The 25,275-nt window shown below is 42.7% G+C and overlaps 1 long non-coding RNA gene across 1 annotated transcript in view; it reads right to left on the bottom strand.

The window, feature by feature from the left end:
• Positions 1–17,833: 17,833 nt before the first annotated feature.
• Positions 17,834–25,275, bottom strand: part of LOC110205679 (uncharacterized) — a 164,148-nt gene continuing 156,706 nt past the window's right edge. Inside the window, exons 3-4 of the long non-coding RNA XR_013483043.1 lie at positions 22,555–22,644; positions 17,834–18,538 (exon numbers count right to left, since the gene is read on the bottom strand). This is a non-coding gene — a long non-coding RNA (uncharacterized LOC110205679). The remainder of the gene's footprint in view (positions 18,539–22,554; positions 22,645–25,275) is intronic.

Raw genomic sequence — 25,275 nt, 5'->3', positions numbered from 1 at the left:
TGGGCAAGTCACTTAACCCTGTTTGCCTTGGTTTCCCCATCTGTAAAATGAGCTGGAGAAGGAAATGACAAACCACTGTGGTATCTCTGCCAAGAAAACCCCAAACGGGGTCACTAAGAGTCAGACTGAAAATTGACTGAATAACACTCTAAGCCAGGAATGGGGAGCCTGTGGCCTTTTAACTGAGTCCAAGTTTTACAGAACAAATCCTTTTATGAAGGGGATTTGTTCTGTGAAATCTGGATTTGGTCAAAGGGCTGCACTTGAGGACCTAGAGGGACACATGTGGCCTCCAGGACTCAGGTTCCTCACCCCTGCTCTAAGCTCAGGGCCTCTATACACGAAGCCACCTAAATGTCTAAGGAAAACTCCCTCCTTTCTCTTCAACCTTCTACCAAAAAATCCCTCTACCAAAATAGGTCAACTCCTTCTCCGTAACTTCAGAGAATTATTTAGAGCAATGGTGTCAACCTCATATAGAGTTAGGGCCATTAAACCTTACATAAGCCTCCCTTTGGACCACATATTGACTTAGTTTTAAAATGTATTATTAGCTTTGTTTTATTGTATTTTTAGTTATTGTGTTAAATATTTCCCAATTACCATTTAATCTGCTTTGGACTGTATTGGGGAGTGCAGTCAGCCATATGTCTGACACCTCTGATTTAGAGTTCTAACAGCTTGCATCACATCCCCATGTGTCAAAGGTAGAACTGGAACCCAGGTCTCTTGGGCTGGCTCTCTATGCACTACACCGTGAAAACCTTAAAACATTATATAAACATTCACCTTATTGTTACCATTCTTAATGTTGTTATTGTTATTATTACTATAGCCACAATGTTAAATAGTTAACAATTTAATGAAAGAAATTGAGGTGTAGAAGGTGCCAAGACCTCAGACCTGGAAACAGAGACTCCATGACTGTTACCAAAAAAACCCCCCAAACCAACCCAGTGGAAACCAACAGTATGTGGATTATGCAAATAGACATAATAAGACCTTTGTTGGCCACTTTCAATTTCCTATGTTCCACACGTCATCAGAGCAGTGTCTAGGCAACTGAACCGGGTGTGACACTTCATTCCCTGGACGTGGTAAGTGAAAGAAGATTCCAAAGAGTAAATCTCAGAGCCCTGAAAACAGTCCCTCTGTTGAACACGTGCCATTGCTGGTTTTCAATTTAAAGGAGGCTGGAAGCTTATTTTCCTACAGGGAACTCATTATTCACCCACAGGACTCTTTGCATTAGGCAAGGACAGCTTTTTAGGAGTTGGATCAGTTCTGGCCATCTTGTTCAGGTCTCATTCAGGTACTGAGATTCAGAGGTGCAAAAGGAGCAGGAGGGAACATGGGAATAAAGTGATAGGGATAAAGATGACCTGTAATTTCTTTTTTTTAATAGTATTTTTCCCAATTACATGTAAAGAAAGTCTTCAATGTTCACTTTTATAAGATTTTGAGTTTCAAACATTTTTCTTCCTCTTTCCCCTCCCCCTTCCCCAAGACGGCAAGCAATCTGATATAGGCTATACATGTATTAACATATTTCCACATTAGTCATGTTGTGAAAGAAGAATCAGAATGAAAGAGAAAATAACAAGAGAAAGAAAAAAACAAACAAAAAAGGTGAAAATAGTATGCTTTGATCTGCATTCAGACTCCACAGTTCTGTCTCTGGATGTGGACAATATTTTCCATCTTGAGTCTTTTGGAATTGTCTTAGATCCTTGTATCGCTGAGAAGAGTTAAGTCTATCATAGTTGATCATTTCACAATATTACTGTTACTGTGTACAATGTTCTCCTGGTTCTACTCACTTCACTCAGCATCAGTTCATATAGGTCTTTCCAGGTTTTTCTGCAATATGCCTGCTCATTATTTCTTATAGCACAATAGTATTCCATTACATTTCATATAGTACATCTTATTCAACTATTCCCCAACTGATGGGCATCCCCCTAAATTTTCACTTCTTTGTTCCCACAGAAAGAGTTGCTATAAATAATTTTTACATTATGATCTCTTTGGGATACAGACCTAGAAGTGGTATTGCTGGGTCAAAGGGTGTACACAATTTTTTAGCTTTTTGGGTATAGTTCCAAATTGCTCTCCAGGATGGTTGCAACAGTTCACAACTCCACCAAAAATGCATTAGTGTTCCAATTTCCTTATCTTCTCCAACACCCATCATTTTCCTTTTCTGTCGTATTATCCAATCTGATAGTATGAGATGATGCCTCAGAGTTGTTTTAATTTGCATTTCTCTAATCAGTAGTGATTTAGAGCGTTTTTTCATATAACCATAGATAGCTTTAATTTCTTCATCTGAAAACTTCCTGTTCATATCCTTTCACCATTTGTCAATTGGGGAATGACTTGTACTCTTATAAATTTGACTCAGTTCTCTCTATATTTTAGAAATGAGGCCTTATCAAAGACACTGCCTGTAAAAATTGTTTCCCAGCTTTCTGCTTTCCTTCTAATTTTGGTTGCATTGCCTTTGTTTGTACAAAACCTTTCTAAGTTTAATGTAACCAAAATTACCCATTTTGCATTTCATAATGTTCTCTATCTCTTGTTTTTTGTTGTTGTTGGGTTTTTTTTGGCTAAGCAATGGGATTAAGTGACTTGCCCGGGGTCACACAGCTAGTCTGAGACTGGATCTGAACTCAGGTCCTCTTGATTTCAGAGCCGGTGTTCTATCCACTTTGCCACCTAGCTATCCCTGTTCTCTGTCTCTTGTTTGGTCATAAATTCTTCCCTTCTCCATAGATCTCACAGGTAAACTATCCCTTTCTCTCCTAATTTACTTACGGTATCACCATTTATGTCTAAATCATATACCCATTTTGACCTTATCTTGGTATATGGTGTAAGGTGTTGAGTTGACTTGTAATTTCACTGGTATGCTAGTAGTCCCAGATGGGAAACCTCTAGAAGAAGGTTCAGACCTTCTCACAACTTAGAGTCGTAGAGAATTGTCACACAGATGGGGAACCTGTAGCCTTGAGGTCACATGTGGCCCTCTAGGTCCTCAAGGATGGCCCTTTGAATACAAACCTCATAGAACAAATCTCCTTAATAAAAACATTTGTTCTGTGAAGTTTAGATTCAGTCAAAGGGCTGCCCTTGAGGACCTAGAGGGCCACATGTGGCCTTGAGGCTGCAGGGTCCCCACCCCTGGAGAGACTTGATCGGTTTAGTGACTTGGCCAGGGTCATGTGTGGAAGGACTTGAACAAGGTCCTCTTGTTTCCAAAGCCAGATCTCTATTTACTATGTCATTTTGCCTTATATGCTTCTCAAATGATTACCTTATTTTTTTAAAGATATATTTTCTAGCATGAAACTGTGGGACCATTTTAAAATGTAGTCCATGGTGACTTGGTCAACTATTTCTAAATCTGATATTGGATAAATTTGCCTTAAAAACTTCTTTTTGAACTTTGATCAAACTGTAAAAAAAGTTATTTGCTAAGAAATCCCCCCTTTTCCTCCTCTCCTCTTCTTTTTTTCTATCTCTTTTCTTCCTTCTCCTTTTTCTGCTTCTTTTCACCAAGGACTTTCCTAAAGATAGGCACAGCTACCAACACACAAGACAATTTTCTTGTCTTTATAAAATCTTTAAGAGCTGCTAGGTGGCATAGTGGATAGAGCATCAGTCCTGGAGTCAGGAGGACCTGAGTTCAAATTGGGCCTCAGACACTCACTAGTTGTGTGACCTTGGGCAAGTCACTTAACCATGTTTGCCTCAGTTTCTTCATCTGTAAAATGAGCTGGAGAAGGAAATGACAAACAACTCGTGTCTTTGCCAAAACGAACAAACCCAAATGGGGTCGTGGAGAGTTGGACATGACTGAAACAACTCAACAGCAATAAAATCTTTATGAGAATGATCTACATTCATATATTGATGGTGGCCTTGATGAAAGCATGAGAAGGAAACAGATAACTTTTCTCAAATGTTTTCCTACGGCAAGTAACATCTCGATAGGAACACAACTGATTGAGAAGAAAGGAGATACAACACACTCCTCTGTTTATTGTTGTCTGATTACAAAAACAGCGTTTGTCTTGGTAGAACAAAATATGACATTGAAGGCTCTTTTCCCATTAAGGGTCTCTCACTCATGTAGGAAGATCATTCAAAATTCCTTGTTAAACCCAACCCCAAGACAGAATTCTTTTCAGCAACCATATGATGCTTCACCTGCAGAGCCATCATTGACAATTTGTTCCACCAGGGTAAGCACTGTGACTTCTCCCTCAAATTGACTTTGTAATTGATAATCTGAAAGTGATAAAATACTAAAGACAAATTCAACTGAGCAGATGGAGGAATTAGTTAATATAGTACTTCGGAAGGAATGTAGGTGTTATATTTTTGCATCCTTTAAGTTTTGGTGCCCATGGGCAAAATGAGGTCATCCTGCCCTAGTGGTTTTTTTTTTAATGGACTTCTAATTTTTTTTTAACTAGGAACTCCCAGATGAGGAAATTCCCTCTATCAATGCAGACTGACACCTGCTTTGCAAGTTATAATCTTAAAGAGTTGCCTAAAGAACTGAGAGGCTAAATGATTTTAGCAGGATCACACAGCCAGAGATGGTACTTCTGGATTCCAAGTCCAACTCTTTATTCCCTGTTCCACACTGTCACTCATTGTCTGGCATATAGTAGGAGTTTAATACATTTTTTATTGAATTGAAGTGAGTCAGCTGCTGAACACTTCAGGTCCCAAACCCATATTCATTTACCTGGAATACAGGTCATGCCATAAATAGCCCAGGAAGGGCATGGATTCTTCTCGAATGATTCTGAACCCAGGGCTTTTTCCACCTCATGCAGTATGCCAATAAGGGTAAGGACTGGTCCTGTGATTTCACTGGGAACTACAGAGTTAAGGAACTCCCCTATCAATGCAGGTCAACACCCTGTCTGTGACTTGTAGATTTCGAGAGTTGCTTGGGGAGCACTAAGAGGGACTTGGCCAGGGCCGCACAGCCAAATGTGTCAGTGGCAAGAGGAACTTGAACCCAGTCCTTTTCAGTTCTGAGGTCAGCGCTCTCTGTCTCTGTCTCTGTCTCTCCCTCTTCCTCTCTCTTCCCACCTCCCCCTCATTCACTCCCCTTCTCTCTCTCTCTCTCTCTCTCTCTCTCTTCTCTCTCTCTCTCTCTCTCCCTGCCTCTGCCTCTAACTCTCTCTCCGCCCTTCCCCCTCTCTCCCTCCCCTTCTCTCTTTACCTCTCTGTCCCTGTCTCTCTTTCTCTGTCTCTCTCTGTCTCTCTCTGTCTCTCTGTCTCTCTCTCTCTCTCTCTCTCTCTCTCTCTCTCTCTCTCTCTCTCCTCCTGTTTATTTATGCAGATAACTCAGGCAAAATAAGATCAGGCTAAGTCAATAAGAGGAGTCCAGAAATGCTCAGGAGAAAGGATTGAATTGTCATGAAGGGTTCAGGGGCATTTCATCAAGGAGGCTACATTTCTTCTGGGCCTTGGAGAAGATGTAGAATGTTAAAATGTGGAGATAGCGGGATGGAAGGGGGATGGTATTGGGGAAGGAATTCCAGGCATAGGGACCTATTTGAGCAAAGGTGCAGAAAGAGGAAAATTCTGTCTTCTGAGGAGGACAATTAGTCAGGTCTGGTTGCAGCATGGATGAAGTGAGGGGGAGTCATGCAAGTTAAAGGCAGGAAGGTCGGTTTGGGCCAGACCATGACTCTAGGCAATGAAGTAAGGTTTCTCTGTTAGTCATTCAGCTTCTATTGGCACTTGACAAAATGCAGCGGGAAAGTCAGATGCTAAAAGTCCCTCACTTCATCACTCTTCTGCCTTCTTCCTATCTACAGTGGGTCTAGACTGGAGGAATAACATTGGTGTTATTAAACCTGCTTCACCATATTCTGATTGGTTTAACACTCTTCTCTGGCCATCCCAGGAGATTTCTCACCACTGCTAATGACCAGCTCAAGCATGGATCCCTCTGGCTCCGGAGTACGCTGAGTCCAGCAAGTAACTCATGGGCTGGGATTGAATTATTGGCCGAGAGTAGATTTGCTGTTTGGTTTTGGAGGTGGTGACGACCTGCTCCCTCACATTCAAGTATGCCGGCATTTCTTTCCTGAGGTCTAGCCTTTGGAAATAGAAGGAATTCCAGAGATGTGGAGAGTTTGATCTGCAGTTGTAGGTTAACTCATGCCACTGAGCCAACAGATCCCATCTGAGCAGGGGGCTGTGGGTAGGCGGGAAGCTGCTGGTTGTGCCTCCCCAGGCAATCTGGGGCAGGGGTAAAAGCAAAGTCTCCTCAATCAGAGTCTGACTCCAGAAACTCATGAACCACTTCCCCTGGAGGAAACATGGTTCCAAGGGCCAACGGGATGTGGGGCCAGGAGGATATTGGAATGGATCCAGGACTCAAAGAAGCCAGTCCAAATAATTCCACCCTCCCACAGTTCCCCAATCTGATTTTGCCCGGACTACCTGTCTAGACAGCCTTGATTTAGGATTACATATTTAGTGCTGGAAGGGACCTCAAAGGTCCGTTAGTCAAAACCTCTCATTTTAAAGATGTGGAAGTGAAGACACAGGGAGGCTAATTGTCTTCTCCAAGGTCACACAGATAGTAAGTGACAGGACTGGGATCATGGCATTACAGATCTGGGAGGGGCTGCAAAGGCCATCCAGTCCATGCCTCTCTTTTTACAGATGGGGAAACAGAGGCACAAAAAGGGCAAAGGCTTTGTCCAAAGTCACACAAGCAGCAGTAAGTGGCCATAATTTGGACTCAGGTCCTCTGACTCAAAATCCATTACCTGTATGTTGAAAGAACCCATCATTGGGTTCCTTTAGATGGTGGATAAAATAGAATTTGACTTTTTGAAATACTGAATTTATAACCAGAAGGGACCTATGAGATCATCTAACACAACCCTGACATTTATAGACAAGGAAACTGAAACCTAAAGAAATTCAAGTTCTCCCCATCTCCCCTGCCCAGCCATCCCCAATTGTTAATACTCTCTCACATATATCTTTTTGATTACAGGTTGGAGCTTTCTATTGCACTATAACTCCTTGGGGACAGGGACTGCCTCACTGTTGTTTTGGGGTTCCCAACATATAGCCTGAATTGGCACATTCACAGGTGTTTTAATAGTTCTGGTTACTTTGCATGAGATTAGATTTAACAACTTCTCCAAGGTCACCTAGGTTGGAAATATCAGAGACATTTGATTCTTAGATTACAAATCTAATACGTTTCCTGCTATGTACAACATTGCTTCCATGTCATTTTTGGTCAACCATCCCTCCCCCTAATCTTGAAACATACACACGCATGCACTCACGCACACACGCATGCACGCGCGCACACACACACACACACACTTTTATTTTTTGGTTTAGCATAGACAGGCTTGCAAATATGCAAAATGCAGGGAAAGGGATGGAAGAGGAGACAAATTGGAAACAGGAAAACCATCTAGGAGGTCATTGCAAAGATGAGAAGTGATGAGGACCTGAATAAGGGTGGCAACTGTTTGGATAAAGATGAACAGGAGAGACGTGGAGGTGGAAATGAGGAGATTTGTCAACTTCCGGACTGTATGGCTAGCTCAGAGTGAAGAATGGAGGTTGCCAACCTAGGTGACTAGAAGTACAGTGGTGTCCTCAAAGGTAAGAGGGAGGCTTAGAAGACTGGTAGGTTTTGGAAGGGAATACAATAACCTCTGTTTTAAATATGCTGAGTTTTAGGTGCTTATGAAGCATGCAGTTTGAAGTATCCAAAAGACAATCGGTTATATGGGACTGGAGATCAGGAGAGAGACTGGGGCTGGATATATTGATCAGGAAGTCATCTGTCTAGAGATGATTAAAAAAAACCAAGGAATAATGAAGTCATTAAGTGATAGAGCTTGGAGAAGAGGCCCTAGGACAGAGCCTTGGGGAATACCTCTAATTAGTGCACATTCTATAGGTGATGAGTGAAGAAAGATGACTGAGAAGAAGTGGTCAGACATAGGAGAAAAGCAGGGTGATGAAAACCCAGAGAAATGAGAATAACCAGTAGAAGAAGGTGATGGACAATGACAAATGCTACAGAGAGATCAAGAAGGGCGAGGAATGAGAAAAGACCATCAGATTTGACAATTAAGAAATTACAATCTGGAGAAATTGAGGCCAAGAGCAGTCAGGCGACATGCCCAGAGTCACAGTTAGTGAGTAGCAGAGGCAAGATTTGAATGCAGGTTCTCTGACTCCATTATGCCATGCTGCTTTGAAATCAGGCTCTTATAATTTGAATATTATTCATTATTATCAAAAGGGCACTGAGGGAATGGGGTGGGTAGAGTGCTGGGCCTGAGGTCAGGAAGACCTGAGTTCAAATCCAGCCTCAGACACACTTCCTAGCTGTGTGACCCTGGGCAAGTCACTTAACCATGTTTGCCTCAGTTTCCTCATCTGTAAAATGAGCTAGAAAAGGAAAAGGCAAACCACTTCAGAATCTTTGCCAAGAAACCCCCCAACTGGGTCACAAAGGATTGGCTATAACTGAAATGACTCAACAACAACAAAAATTATTATAAAGATGTTGCTGCTGAAAAAAAAATTACTGCTGGAAAACAAAACCAAGAACCTGTTACTGTCATGGGAAGGACTAGATGGGCGCAGAGCCATCTTCCACCTCTAAACGAGGATCCTATAATCCTACACTGGGCAGGTCCTAGACTCAAAGGATTGGGTTCTTTGGGGGAAGGGGGTTATAAAACTGCCCTCCTTCCCTCTGACGGGCAAAGGGGTGAGTTTCCATAACTCTGAGTCATCATTGTTATGCGTTAATGATTTCCATCCTTGACGTGTTCAACAGTAGCGGCTATTTTGAATGTTACACTGGGCAGAAGGAGAGAAGGGGTCAAGTCAGCCCAGGGAGCAGGGAGGATGTTCTAGCTACTCCCCACCTCCCTCCCCACCCCTTGCCCTTTACATCTTATTTCTTCCCAACAATATTTCCTAATCTTTCCTTGAAGTTCACTCAGGCTGCTGTCTGCGGAGCCCCAGATAGCCACTCTGGGCAAAACAACAAACCCAAAGCCGTCAGAGGAGAGATGTCGGGGGCATTTCATACTTCCTCCCTACTGAACTCAGCCTGAATCTAACCTCAGCAACACAAAACCAATGGAAACTATGCACAGCCCGTATTTTGATTCAAGTCTCCCCTGATTTATTCTGATTTATTGGTTTGGACCCTGCCAATGCAACCTTTCTCTCTCTCTCCTCTCTCTCTCTCTCTCTCTCTCTCTCTCTCTCTCTCTCTCTCTCTCTCTCTCTCTCTCTCTCTGTCCCTCCCTCCCTCCCTCCCCCTGTCACTTTCTCTCCCTGTCTCTTTTTCTATGTCTCTGTCTCTATGTCTCTCTCTCTGTGTCTCTCTCCCCCTTCCCTCCCCCTGTCTCTCTTTCTCTCCCTTTCTCTCTGTCTGTCTGTCTCTCCTTGTCTCTCTCTGTGTCTCTGTCTCTGTCTCTCTCTCTTTCTCTCTATCTCTCCTTATCTCTCTCTCCACCCCCTTTCCTCTCTCTCTGTCTCTCTGTGTCTGTCTCTGTCTCTCTGATTCTTTCTCTCTGTCTGTCTCTCTCTCTCTCTCCCCCTGCCCCGATTTTTACTCTTGACTGGCATTTTCTTCCCGTTTGTCCAATTCCATTTCTATAATTTTGGTTTGCATATGATTGTGAGCCTCTTAAAAGAGATGGAAATAACGACTGCTCAGTGTCCGTGAGCTCTCTTTGGGAGGGAGTGATTTCATGTTTCCATGAAGACGCATCAGTGCAGGTCTCCCGGTTATGATATGATCTCATCGCTCACAAACACAGGTCTCCCGTATTAATTTTTTCATGAGATTTCAAACTAGAAACTAGAGTCTTAGGCCCACAACAAGCATATGCTGTAGTGAACTTCAGGTCAAGGAGAGGAAGCCACAATGATATAATCACCTCTGGAAGGGCTGCCTTCTTGGAGAAATGGCATCTTGCTTTTTTCCCCTTTCCATTCTTGTAAATGAAATTCTTTATAAGCAGGAGCATCTACATGGGATCCCATCCTCATGTTCCAGAGAAATCTGGCTGGTCAGGACCTTTGGGACCTGAGAAGCCTCAGAACTAGAGAAGGGGACCAGGGACACAAGGAGATGTGGCACAAAGGGAATCCACCTGTTGGGCCACCAAATTATATTGAACACAGGATTTGCAGCCCTCCTGGCTCTAAAATTCATTGCTGTCTCTGCTGTGCCACATACTAGAGGTGTATGGGGTGTTCAAGGAGGACTAACACCGAGCCCTTTTCAGGGATGCTCATCCACCTTTGGTGGCCACCTCTCATTCAACTCACCTGTGGCTCCAAGAAGCATAACTTCCACAGTGGTCACACCATGGCAGCGTGGCCAACAGTCTAACCCAAGTTAAGGGTAAATGAGAGGCCTCGAACCTGTCATTAGTTAGGGAGTTAAGGGGTGTCTACCCCAAGCATGTGAAGACATCCCCTGGTGGGTAGATGAGAACAATTTGTTCCAACAGCCATCCATGAGGGCAGCTCAAGCAGGCTGTGTGGAGTGCTTGGAGCTTGGTCAAACATCAAAGATGCCAAGGTCATCCACTGCCTCCCAGGCCATTGCCAGGCATTTCGACTGTCTTGCCACTGGACTTCGGTGACTCAGAAAGAGAGATTGAAGATGACGACTTTGTGTAACTCTGCCTCCCTTAAATCCAGTTCACACACAAGTCGAAACCTGACTCTGTGATGTCATTGGTCCTCTTCGGACATGAAGGACAAATGACAACTGTCTATCCATGCCATATAGCCTTGATTTTTAACTCCTACGAGCATGTGTCCTGCGTTTTGCTCATTTCCCACCTAGCTATACTCATTCAGACTTTATCATGCCTCTGGGAACCTATCACTGGGAAATAGTAGCTAATAATAATAGGGAACATTTATTAAGCACCTACTATGTGCCAGGCACTGTATTAGGTGCTTTGCAATTATTAGCTCATTTCATCTTCACAACAACCCTGGGAAGTAGGTATTATTATTAACCCCATTTTACAGATGAGGAAATTGAGGCAAACAGAGGTTAAGTGACTTGTCCAGAGTCACACAGCTAGAAAGTATCTGAGGTCAGAATCTCACCTTCTTGTAAGATTGAATCAACTTTAATACTCTCATCTCATCAGTAGCTTTTGCCCCTCAGATTGGGGGCAAAGCCATTAGCTCTAAAACCTCCATTTAAAAGGAGGGCTCAGGAAAGCTTCTCTTCATTTCCCACCTGGCTGCACTCCTGTGGCCTTTTCCATCATGCTCCAGTTATCTTCTTCCCTCCCCACCTCCTCCCTGCTTTCAGCTTCCTTTTGGCTTCTCCCATCAGATTGGAAGCTCCTTGAGGGGGAACTATCTGTCTTTTTCATATTTGTATTCCTAGGGTTTAACACAATGCCTGGCACAAAGTGGTTGCTTAATAAGTGTTTATTGACTAACTAAGTGGCTAGATTGGAAGTTCTGGAGGACAGGAACTCTGTTTTATACCAGAGCATCCACTGTAGCACATAACACAAAGCAGAGCTTTGGGATCTGAGAAGCCCCAGAGTAGAAAAGAGGCCCATTGGACATATGGAGCTTGTGGTGCAATGGATAGCCCTCTGGCATGTGTTTGGAGAGGACTGGACTGACTGCAAGGGAGTCACAGGGATCTGATGGAAACTGGAGCCCCAGAATGTAGAGAGGCATGATCCAATTTTGGAATAAAACAGGGTGTATACAATAGCAAGAGCCCTGGATTGGGATAACTATACTTGAGTCTCAGCAGCTTCCCCCCACCCTCCACTCTGTCATTAACTGCCTGAGTGACTTTGGATAAGACCTAAGGTCTTCCCTCCCCCCCCCCCCAAAAGGAAAGAAATGAAAAGAAAAGGGCAGCTAGGTGGCGCAGTGGATAGAGCACAGGCTCTGGAGTCAGGAGGACCTGAGTTCAAATCCGGCCTCAGATACATAACACTTACTAGCTGTGTGAATCTGGGCAAGTCACTTAACGCCATTGCCTAGCCAAAAAAAAAAAAAGACGCAAGGTCCCTTACAGTCCTAGATTGCTCTGAATCCCCTGCTAAGTACTGAGTAGGACAGATGGGAAATGCTAACAGAGGTCAGAGGGAGGTGAAAGGTGTGGACAGGGGTTGTTCAAATCTAATATTCTATGATTTCTGCCCTTTCCTTCCTTCCTTCCTTCCTTCCTTCCTTCCTTCCTTCCTTCCTTCCTTCCTTCCTTCCTTCCTTCCTTCCTTCCTTCCTTCTTTCCTTCCTTCCTTCCCTCTCCCTTCTTTTCTTTCTTCCTTCCCTCCCTCCCTCCCTCCTTCCTTCCTTTTCTTCTTCCTTCCCTCCTTCCATCCTTCCTTCTTTCCTTCCTTCTTTTCCTCCCTCCCTTCTTCTTTCCTTCCCTTCCTCTCTCCCTCCTTCCTTCCTTTCTTCTTCTCTTCTTTCTTCCTCCTCCTTGTCTCCCTATTTAAAGTTCTTTGCAAACTTGAAAGTGCTACATAAATGCTAGTTATTATAATTATTATTATTATTCTATTCCAGCTCTGCTATTTATCTATGTGACACTGGACAAGCCATTTCCCATCTCTGGGCCTCTGTTTCCTCATCTGTCAAATGAGGGGGTGGACTTGATGAAAATAAATAAGTTTTAATATTCTATTTTTAAATAGAATATGAAAAGGTATTGGAAGCAGAGAAGCAACAAGAAGAAATCACGGCAGGCTTCATATAGGAGGTGGTCCCTGAGCATGCCAACGTGAAGGATTGAGGGGATTGGGCATTCCGGGCTTTGGGGGTAAGGAGATGGGACCCAGGCTGTTTGAAGATGTGAGGTTGGAGATGAAATGGTTTATAGGAGGAAAAACATGAAATGGGCCAGATTGACTGCAATGTCATGTGAGTGAAGAAGTGCAATGTGCATTAAGCCTGGAAGGGAAGACTGGAGCCAGAGTGTGAAGGGCTTTAAATGCCAAACAGAGGACTTTGTGTTTTAGAATCAATCAAGAAATATTTTAAATTGTATTTTTATTGTAAATTTAAAAAAAATAAACAACTGATATACAAAAAACCAAAACAAAACAGAAAAAGAACTGTATATGGAAACCTGAATCTGCTACACACCAGTTGATTTTTTAAAATATTAAACTTAGCACAATCATACCAATATCTCCTTGTTCTCAATAAACATTTATTAAGTGCCTACTATGTGCCAGTCATGTAAAGTCCCTTGAGGGTAGCCATTGTCTCATTTTTGTCTTCCTATCTCTAGTTCCTAACAGTACTTGGCACATACTAGGTGCATAATAAATGCATGTTGATGGATCAATTTATCCTAGAGGCAATGGGGAGCCATTGAAGCTTCTTCAGTGCTTAGCACATAGTAGGTACTGAATGAATGTTTACTGATTGATTAATTGAACAGCATAGTCACTGCTACTTCCTAATGCAGAAAGGAATCATCATCAAAAATCACTGACTCTCAGAGTCGGCAGGGACCTCGGAAGACACCGAGCACATCCCTCAGCACAGATTTTAGTTATGTGAATGTTTGGATGACTGATTTTTGCCTCTAGTTGAAATGATACATATACAATATGGACAAAGATTTGAAAAAGGAAATGAACTGGTAATTTGGAAGGATTTGGCAGAGTTTGTTATGTCCTATATGCGAGCTGATCATAAAAGTCTCCCAGAGGGGCCTTCCTGAGCTGTTCCATTTTTAAGAAGCAAATGGACTCCCCCAGCACAAACCTTTTCATCCCACTCAAATGCTTCTTTTGGCTGGGGCTAGGGTCCCAGAATTCCCAGTCCCTGGTCCCCCTCCCCCTGCCTGTCTTCCTTCATATAGCTCCTTTTCTCTGAAACAGCGTCCAGGTTCCCCACCCCTGGCTGGACAATGGGCTGGCTTCTTTAGCCACTTTAATCCCTCAGGATTCACTTTCCCAGAGCTACTAATTACCCCCATTAGGACCTGCAGATGTATGCCTGTAAGCCTGGCTGGGCGTGTTTGGGTCTCATGGTAGTTAAGCCAATCAGCATGAGCTTCCCTGTCTCCTTGGAGTGAATTGAGTGCTACAATGGGATGAACACATCTGGGTTCAAATCCTACCATTTGTCTGGACAAGTCACTCCATCTCTTAGACCTCAGTTTCCTCATCTATAAAAATGGACTAGAGAGGGGCAGCTAGTTGGCACAGTGAATAGAGTGCTGGCCTTGGAGTCGAGGACCTGAGTTCAAATCCAGCCTCAGATACTTAACACTAGCTGTGTGACTCTGGGCAAGTCACTTAACCCTGATTTCCTCACCAAAAAAAAAAAAGCAAAATTTTTTAAAAAATGGACCAGACTGGCTCTGAGGTCTCTTCTACACCCAGATCTATGATTTTATGATTCTATGAAGTCCCTTCATTTTCTCTGGGCCTCAGTTTCCTCCCCTGTAAAACAAGGGGTTTGGACTAGATGGCCTTCAACGTCCCTTCCAGCTGGTCTGGGCAGCTAGGGGGTGTCATAAAGCACTGGGCTTGGAGTCAGGAAGACTCATCTTTCTGAGTTCAAATCCAGCCTCAGACACTTCCTTGCTGTGTGACCCTGGGCAAATCTCTTACTCCTATTTGCCTCAGCTTCCTCATCTGTAAAATGAGCTGGAGAAGGAAATTTCAAACCACTCCAGTATCTTTGCCAAGAAAACCCCAAATGGGGTCACGAGGAATCAGACATGACTGAAATGACCCAACAGCTCTAGGACTATAATCTTATCTGTGTGACCTTGGACAGTTCACTCAGCTTCCTTGGGCCTCAATTTCCTCCCCTGTAAAATGAAGGGCTTGGACCAGGTGGCATCTGAGATTCCTTCTAGCCCTTGTTCTACCATCCTATGACATTTGCACGACACAGACCCTCCTTTCTATCCCACTCATGCAAGGCTCTGTGGCAGCCATCGTGAATCACTCTCCTTTGGGCTCAGCTGTGAGGGTAGACCACATCCCTTCCTCTCAATGCCAAGCAGGGGACAAGGCTTTATCTGAGGACAACCCCAAACCTGACACCATCTTTCTCAGCAGCATTTCTGTACTGTCTCATTTTTTCCCCATCTGTCCCCATCTCTAAGGCACCTGTTCACACTCTGTTTATTCTCTGCCTGGATGACTGCCACCTCCTATGGTCTGGATGTCATCTCTTCCGCTCCTTCCTCTGCTTTACCTCTGGCCCAGCCAGAAACTTGCTCCTGATTTCCTGATATCTTTCCTACTTTCAGATCCCTTCAGCCCCCTTCATCCATTTCTACATCATTTTGGTTTTTCTAAGTAGGAAAATCACAGGTTGGATTTTCCTTAAATCCACATAAAACACAACGTAGTATATTGGACAGGGTGTTAGGAATGGAGTCAAGAAGACCTGGGTTCACATTCTGCCTCAGAGCCCTATTAGATTCACTCTGGGTGTCTTTCAGCCTCAGTTTCTTCATCTGTAAAATAAGGCTAATACTGCTACATTTGCCTCAGAAGGTTATTGAGAGAGGCAGCTAGGTAGCGCAGTGGATAGAGCACCAGCCCTGAAGTCAGGAGGACCTGAGTTCAAATCTGGCCTCACACCAAACACTTGACACTTACTGGCTGTGTGACCCTGGGCAAGTCACTTAACCCCAATTGCCTAAAAAAAAATTATATATAAAAAGAAGGTTATTGAGAGGATCAAATGAGATCATCTATGTGTTATGCCAATCTCATAGCACCGTATATGTGCACTACTCAACAGTTAGTGCTACTGTTATAATCATGGGGTGCAGTACAAAGAGAGCTGTATTTAGACTCTGAGGACCTGAGTTTGAATCCTGGATCTGCCACCTACTATTTGCATGACCTTGGGGCAAGTTACTTGACCTTTCTGTGCCTTAGTTTCCTCCTCTGTAAAATAAGAAGGTTGGACTCCAGGAACCTTTAGATCTTAATCTAAGATTTTGTCGGTGAGTTGTTTCAGGCGTGTCTGACTCTCTTTGACCCCATTGGGGGTTTTCTTGGCAAAGATACTGGAATGGTTTGCCATTGCCTTTTCCAGTTCATTTTACAGATGAGGAAACTGAGACAAAGACAATTAAGAGACTTGCCTAGGGTCACGCAGCTTGTGAGTGTCTGAGGCCAGATTTGAACTCAGGAAGACAAGACTTCCTGACTCCAGTCCTGGCACTCTATCCACTCCACTGCCTCACTGCCCTAATCTAAGACGCTCTGGTGCTTATTGGCTGTGTGACTAAAAAAATAAATTAACCTCTCTGGGACTCCATTTCCTCCTTTGTAAAAGGAGGAAGTTGAACTAGAGCACCTCTAAGGTCCCTTCCAGATTTAGATTTATGACTACCTGTGTGAAATCTGACAAGTCACCTAACCTCTCTGGGCCTCAGTTTCCTCCTTCATAAAAGAGTTCATTAAATTGGTCGTCCTCTAAGGTCCCTTTCAGTTCTCTATCTATGCTCCTATGCCTTCAATGCTATCTCTTTATGACCAGCTTTTGTTGCCTGATTCATCTATTCTTGTTCTAATTGTTTCTCTTTATGCCCCTCCCTGAAGAGGAGTTTACCCTGTTCTGTTTGTTTCAAAGCAAAAGGATCGCTCCTCTCCCCAGAAACTGATACCCACCAATAGCTGAAAACCTAGTCCAACAAGAAGGTCTGGGAATTTCACCCGCCAGCCTGGGGAAATGGATGCAAAACAGAACTCATGTCTTAGAAATCAATGCCTGGGGAACCCTAGCATCCAGCAGTGCTCTGGCGCTATTTGTTTTGATCTCCTTGAAGAAAAGTATGCAGGAGCTTGGCTCCCAGTTCCCCTCCTCCTAAAGTCGGGCTGACATTCCATTCTTTCTAACCATCTGGTCTCCTCATTTCCCTAGGCCAAGCATAGCTTGGCTCCCCTCCTCCACCACCATGGACCAAAGGAGAAAAGAAGTCCCCTGTGCTGCTATAACGCAGTCTCAGATTTCCATTCAGTGCTACTTGAGGTGAAACTAACCAACTGAGGGATGGATTTCTAATATTTTGCTAAGGAAGTGAGATTTGGGAGGGAGCAGGGAAGGAAAAAAAGAACTCTTCATTTACAAATGAGACAGAAAAGAAATGGTTTCAGGATGAATAATTGGCCCTGTTGTTGTCTGCCCTGGTTGGATCACATCTGGAGTTTGGTGTTCAGTTTGGGGTGCAACAGTTTAAAAAGGGGACTGTGTGTAGAGAGGAGAGTGACCAGGATGCGGAAGGGCCTTGAGATCATGTCTTAGGAGGATCGGTTTTAGAAACTGAGGATATTCAGCATGGAGAAGAGAAGACTGAGGGTGGGAAGGGGCAATGGAAACCCAGAAGAGGTTGTCTTGTAGTATTTGAAGAGCTGTCAGGGGGAAGAAGGATGAGCTTTATTCAACTTGGCCATAGAGAGAAGAATCAGGAGAGATCTGTGGAAGTCACAAAAGAGGAAAATTTAGGCTTAATGGAAGGAAAAATTTCCTAACAATTACAGCTGTCCAAAATGCATACCCATAGAAAGAGAATGACAGAGACCAAGAAACAGAGACAGAAAGAGCCAGAAAGACACACAGAGAATAGATACAGAGAAAGAAACAGAAACACAGAGAAACAGATTACAGAGAGATATAGAGAGGAATTGATGCAAAAAGAGAAATTGTTAGAGAAACAGAAACAGATGTATAGAAAGAAGTAGACAGAAATGGAGAAAAATTTGTAATCAATAGACACAGAAAGTAAAGAGATAAATAGAATGAATGAATGAATTAAGCATTTATTAATCTTTGCTATGCGCAAATCATTGTGCTAAGCATTGGGGATACAGCCAGAAAAGCCAGGCAGTCCCTGCTCTGAAAGAGCTCACATTCTAAGGTGAGAGACAACATAGATGGAAGGTTTCAGCCTCAAGTCCAATGGAGAAGTCCTACAGTCCTCAGGGTACATCAGCAAAATAAATAAGCTTGCCTCTTCTTTAGTGTCATTTCACCTGATTAAATTATATCCATTTCTGATGCAGAGCCGTCTGACAGTACCAAGGACTTTGGCGGAAAGAAGTTTCTTTTCTCTGTCTTCAGCAGCTGTGGTACAGCCCTAGGAGGAGTAGTCCTCAGACTTCATCTCCACAGAGATTACACACCAAGATGATGGCTGAGGTCAACTGAGCTAGAAATATCACTATTCCCAAAGTTTGTGGAATCAGGGTTCTAGGCTGTCTCTATCAGGGTCTGAGGAAAGATTGTGGCTGAAGATAGTGATGGTGGCTTGACTTTCCTGATGCATGCTGCCTCTCTTCTTCCCCCCTCCCCAAGGTTCCTTGTTTCCTCAGCTAAGCTGGCTTGCCTATTCTGTGGGTGGCAGTTGGTTGCAACTGGTGGGGATGACTGGCCCCTTTTCCACAAGAGTTGCTTCCCAAGATGATGACTGTGAGGGCTGGGCTGGAAGCAGGACCAGTGGTGTGATGCACTGAAATAGACACAGAGAAAGAGAAGAGAGTCTTCTATCTTCAATCTTGTCTAGAGAGAAGTAGACAGTACAGAGAGAAACAGATGTACAGAGAAACAAAAAAGCACATGCAAAGAAATAGACACAAAGAGACTCACAAGCAATTACTAGATAAGTAGATACAGAGAGAAATATACACAGAAATAGATAGCTACAGAAAGACATAGGCAAAGAAATAGACACAAAGAAACAAATAGATATAGAAAAGCACATGCAAAGAGATACACATACAGGGAAATGCACACAAGGAAATAGACACAAAAATAGATACAGAAAAACACATGCAAAGAAATAGACAGAAGTACATACAAAGAAGCAGAAACAGGAATAGATAGTACAGAAAGAGGAGCAAAGAAACAGAGAGAAATACACATGAAGAAATAGATTCAGAAATAGATAGATACAGAAAGACATATACAGAGAAGTAGAAATACAAAACGACACAGGCAAAGAAATAGACATGAAGAAATAAACAGATATAGAAAGACACATACAAAGAAATACACATACAGAGAAATGCACACAAAGAAATAGACACAGAAATAGATACTGAAAACCCCATGCAAAGAAACAGACAAATACATACAAAGAAACAGACACAGGAATAGATAGATACAGAAAGAGGAGCAAAGAAATAGACATAGAAATAATTACAGAAAGATACTTACAAAGAAATAGAGAGAAATACACACAAAGAAATAGACACAGAGAGAAATACACACAGAAACAGATAAAGACACCTGCAAAGAAATAGAGAGAAATACACATAAAGAAATAGACACAGAAACAGAGAGAAATACACCCACAAAGAAATAGATACACAGAAATTGCTAGGTAAATAGATACACAGAGAGATAAACAAATGGGATGGGGGAGAGATTGTGTCTAGGAGGTAATGCTAGAATCATAACTGAGGTGGGCTGAATGATTTTGCTGCACGAGTGCTAAGTTTAGAATGGCCTGAGCATCTGTGTTTCTTTGGGATCATAGAAACCACACAGTTCAGCACCTATTTGACAGAGTAATTAGTTAAGATAAGAAAGCTGTAAGGTGATGGGCTGGGTTGAGCCCTTTCCCTGCCTTGGATAAATGGGTTCATTTGCTGCTTGATATATGTGGTCTTTGTGGAACTAGCACTTGGTAAGAAGGGGAAACAAACCTTAGATGTAGCTTGGGGCACTCCTTTCCTGTAAAAGGACAGCAATCAGGAGTACATCCTGAACTAAAAAATTATTTCCTAGACTGACAATATTGAAGGAGGCAGACGTATAAGTCTAGGCTGATACCCTCTTTCTGAGAAGAGCAGAGTGGTCAGCCTCTGGAGCCAATCTCTTGCTGCCCCTCCTTGCAGGAATCAAAGTCTCACTTGGAGAAGGGTGGGCAGAGGAGACTAGAGGTATCTATTCATGCTTCTTTTTCAAGCTACATTTAAACAGACCTATGCAGGTATACATAGCCTAAGGCAATACACACATCCTCTACCTAATTATAATAGCTGTAAGGGTAGCTATTATAATTATTATATTTATTTTTTACTACTTGACCATCCCACCTGCTCGCACAACAGCAAAGGACCTGGTTGTTGTCATTCCTTGGTCCTATGAAGAATAATGATAGGAGGTACTTAGGACTGCACAGTTTCAAACCCAAGAAATAAAAACTCTCCAGTGTCCTTGAAAGATACCTATCTAACTATTACCCTCAGAGTCTCTATAGGCTGGAAAGAAATGGCCCCAGATTTCAGTCCTAGACTGTCTTTCCAAGAGCCTTAATGAGAATGCTAGTCCTTGGTCTCCATCCAATATAAAAATGTTCTCAGGCCCTAAGGACCTAGTGGATACAACGCAGGTACAATTACTTAGGCATTGCTCATTCTTGTATCAAGAAGCCTGGTGAAGACATCTTCTGCTCTCAACTTTTCATGATCTCTGCCTGTTTATTTAACCCTGGCTTTCAGAAAGGAAGCCAGGAGGGGTCAGAAACAGGCCCAGAGTTCATGGCAGTGGAAGGTATTGTGCTTCTTGGGGGTCCTAGGGCTGAAGAGACTGCATACTGATGGGCCCGGAAAATTTTAGGATACACAATTTGTTCCGTTATATAGAGGATCTGCAGGAAGGCACTGCCATAAAGTGATAACAGCAACACACATTTCTTTAGCTCTGAAAGTTCTTAAGGAATTTAAACTCAAATTGCATGGGATTTAAATTCAAATGTCTCTGACTCCTACTAGATTACAACACCTTATGGTATCACATGGCCTCTGTGTAGCAAGGTGTTGCAGTGGACAGAATGCTGGGATTGGAGTCATTAAGACTTGTGTTCAAATCCAACCTCAGGCACTCACTAGTTATATGATCCTGGGCAAGTCACTTAACCTCTGTCTTCCTCACTTTCTTCAAACATAAAACAATGATAATAATAGCACCTATTTCCCTGGGTTGTTGTGAGGATCTGCTTTTGTCAATTAGTTAAGTACTTGGCATAGTTCCTAGCACATAGTAGGAGCTTTAAAAATGCTTTTTCTCTTCTCTTTTTCCCTACCTTTCCGATTCATGACAGGTTTTTTTTGGCTTTATCAATTGTCCTCTCTAGTAGAGAGAAACCTCTCCTAAGCCTCATTTGGTTATGGAGGTGACCTTTGTAGGGCTTCTATGTATATAGGGGTGGCTTTATGAGTGTCAATGAGAGAAGATGGGAGAGGGCCCAGGGAAGAGGAGAGAGTACAGTAAACTGACTTAGAAATTCTACTTTGCTATTAATTTGCTGTGTGATTTTTAGCAAGAATTTGATGTCTCTGGGACATAGAGGTCCCTTACCTGTGAAATTAGGGGCTCACCAACTTTACCAAACATCCAAGGCAGACCTACTGCTTGTAGAAGACAGTGCTGGATATTCACGGATTTGTCAGTTTAGTAGAGGGGATCCAAAAATAACTAGTCTACAAGGTCTGGAGGTGGAAGTATTGGCAACAACTGGGTAGGGGGGTGGGGAGTAATCATGGAAAGCTTCCTGGAGGAATTAGCATTCGAGCTAAGCTTCAAAGGACAAGTGAGATTTTAACATTCCAAGAGGGAGAAAAGGTATTCCAGGTATAGCGAACTGCATGATCGAAGGGATGAAGGCAAGGCAACATGGAAGGTATTTCAATAACAGTGAATCATCCAGTTTGGTTGGAACATACCAAACGCAGAGGGAAATAGTATGACACACAGCTGCTTGTGGGGGCCTTGGATGTCAAACTGAGAAGTTCCCTCATTTATAAAATGAGGTTCCAGGACTAAATGATCTCACTGATCCTTAGGCCCTAGACGGCTTTTAGGACTCTAGAAATGGATGCCTCTTGGTAAGGGGAACAAAAGAAGGTGCTGAAGGGCTTTGAGCAGAGGAGTAATAAGACCTGTTCTTTTCAGGGTAATCTTCATGGAATGGGCCTCCTCTACTTCCCTAGGGAAGCCACAGTTTTAGGAGGTGGAGGAGAAATGCATGTTGTAGACTAACTTGATATGGGGAGGGAAGGAGTGAAAATATAAATTTCATGGATTGAATAGGAAAAATATTTATGGTCATCTCTGGTAGTCCTGATCTCAGATGGCTCTGGAGGAGAAAGTGAGGCTGGTGACTTTGCGCAGCCCTGCCTCGCTTAAATCCAATTCACTTGCAAGTCATGGCATCACCTCCCTGAGGGTCCTCTTCGAGAACAAGGTCAAACAACAACATGTTTATGACTTTTGAGGGTTACTTTGAGGTCTAATTTGACTACAAACCACTGAAACAGTAACCAGTACTACACACCCAGGTGACTTTATCTGGGAAAATTTGTCCCAAAGGAAAATTTCTTCTGAGTAGGTTTGGGGAGGATGCCCTGGAATCGGGAATAAAGCATTATCTTTCTGTTTGGTTCAAATGGTTTCACAGAATGGATCCCTCTTTGAAACACTCCTCCTACCTAGGAATATTATTGATCTGCCAACACTTACCCTTGGTTTCCTGTGGAAAATGGCCGCACGCACCCACATACAGACACACACACACTCCAACCACTCCTGGGGTGAGAGCATTCTTTCCACCTGAAACGACAAATCAGACCTCAGTTTGGGCAAAGCACAATTGGGGTACTTACAGCCAAGCCTCAAGGAAGTGGATCTGACATTCCCATTGGCTAGGAAATCCCAAACCCAGAAAAGGTAATCTGTGAAAACATCCATCATGGTTTCCTTCTGGAACTTCCCATACAGCTGTGGTCAGGGTCCTCCCAATACACATGGTGTGATGAGTCATAGAAGAAAAGTGGGCATTCACTATCTTACCAGAGCTTTCATAGATGAAAATGGTGAGTCTATAAAACCTTTCTTATAATAAAAGTTATAGAATATAATCATAGATTTAGAGCTAGAAAGTTGAAAATAGTGAGTCTATAAAACCTTTCTGAGAAGACAGTTATAAATATACGATCATAGATTTAGAACTAGGAAAAACTTCAAAGACCATCTAGTTGAACCTTCTAATTTTACAGGTGAGGAAACTGAGGCCCAGGGATATTAAGTAAGTTGCCTAAGTGTGTTGGGCACTTCCTGTGCTGACTTCAGCAACGGTACACTTTCATCGTACCACTCTGCCTCCCGTAATTGGACCTATGGTTGAATGCTTAGGGGAACCCTCTGCAACTCTGCAACTCATAGGACAGGTCCCCTGGAGGATGGCTACTACAGGTTCAAGGTACTTGATAGGTGTGTAATTCTGAAACTATAGCTCATGAGCCCCCATAGATGTGTTTCCCTTTCAACAGTCAGCCAGAGGACACAAATAACTCAAAACAAAACCACTGACTAAAATGGTATAATTAAGAATAGTATCAAAAAAATCTTTCCCCATAAATCTGGGTACACTCTTTTTTTTTTTTTAATACTGGAAAGCAAAAGAAAGTTCCAAAAAAGACACAGACAAGCAGAACCATTTGGAACTGCTGTGTCAAATGTATTCTATATCTTTCAAAAAAAACACAACAAGCTTCATGTATTAGAGATTTACAGTTTTTATATACAATCCTCTCTTGTTCTTTATATATGGAAGTGATTATTTGTGGATGGTTGTCAAATTCATAATAAGAAAAAAGAAAAATGTTTTCAAAGTATTCTATGACCAGGCTCTTTCTTTTCCTCACCATCTATTCAGTCATAGAATTAGATATTAGTTAGATTGCACAGTGATTATATCCCTGGACTTGGAGTCAAGAAGACTTGAGTTCAAAACTCATGCATTGACTCCCTGTGTGACCCTGGGCAGGTTGCTTAACCTTTATCTGTCTCAGTTTCCTTATCTGTTAAATGAGGATAATAATAGCACCTACCTCCCAGGGTTGGAAGGTTGTTATGAGGATCATATGAGATAATATTAAAAAGTTTGGCTTAGCACAGTGCCTAGCACATAGTAACTACTTAATAAACACTTTTGAAAAAAAAGTCATAAGATCACAGACTGAGAGTTGGGACATTCAATCCAATTCTCCCATTTTACAGATGAGAAAGCAGATTGAGGGAGGTTAAGTGACTATTCAGTGATCAAGTCCTTGTCATCTGACTTCTGTTCCCACCATTGTACTGAAATTGCTCTTCCAGAGTGCACCAATGAACTCCTTGTTACCAAATCCAACGGTATTTTTCAGTCCTTCTTTTCACTGACTTCTCTGTAACATCTGACACTGTTGACAGCCTCCTCCTCCTGGACTCTCTCCTCTAGCTCCCTGATTTCCAAGGCACTACGTTGTTCTAGTTCTCTTCATAACCCTTAAACTGTTCCTTTTCTATTTCCAGCAATAACTTCTCTTCCTCTTCCCCACTGTTTGATGTTGCTGTTTGACAGCATTCTTCCATCTTGGACCCTTTCCCATTTTCTCTTTATGTTTTCTCCTGTGGTAGTTTCATTCATTCGTGGCAGCTCAATTTTCTCCTTCATGAGATGACTCCCGAGGCATATCCTCATCACTGATGAAGCCCCATTGCCAACTGCCCATAGGAGACAGGCCAACACCTACCCAGATCTCCCAGCTGTATATCAAACTCAGTATGTTCCAAACTGAGTCTCTGTCATCTTTTCTCCAAAATTGGCTCTTTGTTCTTACTTCTCTATTCTTTTTTTATATGAATTTATTTATTTTTAGTTTTCAACATTTACTTCCACAAGATTTTGAATTCCATATTTTTACCCCATCTTGCCCCTCCCCCCACCCCAAGATGGCATGCATTTTGAATACCCCTTCCCCTAGTCTGCCCTCCCTTCTATCTCCCCCCACCCTTCTCTTATCTCCTTCCCTTTCTATTTTCCTGTAGGGCAGGATAGATTTCTGTACCTTATTTCCTGTATCTGCGTACACTCTCACAAATATACTCAGCATCAGTAGAGGAAATGGATACACATAGAAGTTATGAGTAGATAAGTAAATTTTATAGGTATCATATGTGACCTAGGCACGGGTGATGAGGGCAGCTCCTTCAATGAGATACATAGGAGGTCTCGCGGAAGAATGAATGACCTTGTCTATTGCCATGGTATATCCATCCAAATACAGACATACATACTTATCATGAGTCCAAAGCTTAAAAGAAAGTTGACACTGACTTTATTCTACTTCTCCTTCATAAAGTTCTTGCTCTGGTGTTCCTGAAAAACTTGTAGGGGAAGAATATCTAGTGGAGAGAGGA

The sequence above is a fragment of the Phascolarctos cinereus genome, unplaced genomic scaffold (assembly GCF_003287225.1).
Source record: "Phascolarctos cinereus isolate Bilbo 61053 unplaced genomic scaffold, phaCin_HiC Scaffold_1;HRSCAF=81, whole genome shotgun sequence".
Taxonomy (NCBI): Eukaryota; Metazoa; Chordata; class Mammalia; order Diprotodontia; family Phascolarctidae; genus Phascolarctos; species Phascolarctos cinereus.
Note: the sequence above shows the minus strand (reverse complement) of the source record. Positions and strands in the feature narration are given on the sequence as shown.